We start from the raw sequence: 1,686 nt of genomic DNA on the forward strand, positions 1-1,686 counted from the left end.
TCCTGGCCTGGAGGAGTTTGGTCGGCCGTGGATTAAGTTTTTGCAGTGTTCACTTCCCCGACCCAGCACTCATAGAACACTTGAGACTTGCAGGGCAGAGTGGTGGATCTTGTTAAGAAGTCTGGGCTTCTTGGTTTATGGGGAGTCTTGTCACTGGAAGCAGAGAGGTAAATATTTGCTGTGATCTGCTACTCAAAGAAAAGACCCTGATCTAACTTGAAAAGATGGGTTTTAAACAAACGCTAAATCTATCCACTCCACGGACACTGTGACCTTTTTTAAGCCTATCAGAGCCACACCAGGGTAGTCTTTTCAGAGCCCAAGTAGCTCGCCGTGATCGTATAGTGGTTAGTACTCTGCGTTGTGGTCGCAGCAACCTCGGTTCGAATCCGAGTCACGGCATTGCGGGTGGAAATGTCACGGCAGTTGGGCAGCATTTTTATTCTCACTTCTTAATATTTACATGAGTTAAGAGCTTGAACCTAATTTCAACGGTGAAATTAAATGTCTTTGAAGAACGCGTTAACAATGTTATTATTTATTTCACCTTTCTGCGCTTTTACGTTTGTGGCGGTCCTGATGTGAAAAGTATAAGCTACAGTTTGGTTTCACGGGACCCGGTCAGCAAGAGGGATGGGTGTCTGTGTCTCCTGTACCTGCAGCGCCGAGGCTCCTGTACTGACGCGGAGTAGCTTTCAATGTTGAAAGGGATCCTGTTAGTCAAATATCAGTTTTTGCAGCAATTCAGGCCGCGAAGAAAAAAGGTCTAAAAATAAATATTTGTATAGAAAGTAAGACTGAGCTCCCAAGGGTCTGAAAGAAAGAGGCGACGGAGAAGGACACTGAGAGGCGCACTCACCCAATCAGCGTTTGGCTTCATCATCCCGCACCCGACGGATCACCGGGCAGCTAGAGGGAAAGTTTTAAAACTTAAGCCAAGTTTATTAGTCGTGGTCGAATCGTGAATTACACAATTACGCTCCTTTGTGGAATTTGGAGTAATGTGGGGAAAGACATCTACCCAAGAGCGGAGGAAAGGAGCGCGAGCAGCGGCTGTTGTGCCAGTTCTGTTGCATTTAGAGCGATTTTCTTGTGCAAAGTGTATATCAGGTTCCTTTCGGATCTGAGCGTGTATTTTGCACCAGGAAAATAGCCTTGTGTAATTCTGTACAACCTCGCATAATGTTGCTGTAATTTCGCGTAATTACACTGCAGTGAGTTACACTGGTTACGCCCATCCCTACATTTGACTCATGTTTAACAGAGAGGTCCGTCCATCCATTGATCCATTCATCTGTCCATCCATCTTTTTGCCCGTGTGCCTGCTTATCTATCTGCTCACCTACCTGTGCGTGACTGTGAACCTGTCTAACAGAGTGTTGATGCCTGGCTGTATGCTTTGTTAACACTATAACGCTCATAGGGACATTGAGGAGGACATCTTGGCGCTATGGTTTTTTTTGGTATGAAGCAACCGTTTTCAAATCCTGACAGTCCACACAAAGTTGATCATATCTGATCCCATTTTCGTACCAACAGCTGCTTCTCTATATACTTATCGGTCCACGTCTATTACTACATGTGCTTTCTATTTACCTTTCTATTTCAATCTGGGTATCTGCCTTACTGCCTATTTCTGCCCATCTCTGTTTATTTTAACACTTTAAAGCCTACATGCTGACTACC

The 1,686-nt window shown here is 44.9% G+C and overlaps 1 non-coding gene across 1 annotated transcript; it reads left to right on the forward strand.

The window, feature by feature from the left end:
- Positions 1–330: 330 nt before the first annotated feature.
- On the forward strand, positions 331–402 carry TRNAH-GUG (transfer RNA histidin (anticodon GUG)). The gene has a single exon. It is a non-coding gene; the product is annotated as a tRNA-His (tRNA).
- The last annotated feature ends 1,284 nt before the right edge of the window (positions 403–1,686 follow it).

This window comes from Pleurodeles waltl, chromosome 12 (genome assembly GCF_031143425.1).
Source record: "Pleurodeles waltl isolate 20211129_DDA chromosome 12, aPleWal1.hap1.20221129, whole genome shotgun sequence".
Classification (NCBI taxonomy): Eukaryota; Metazoa; Chordata; class Amphibia; order Caudata; family Salamandridae; genus Pleurodeles; species Pleurodeles waltl.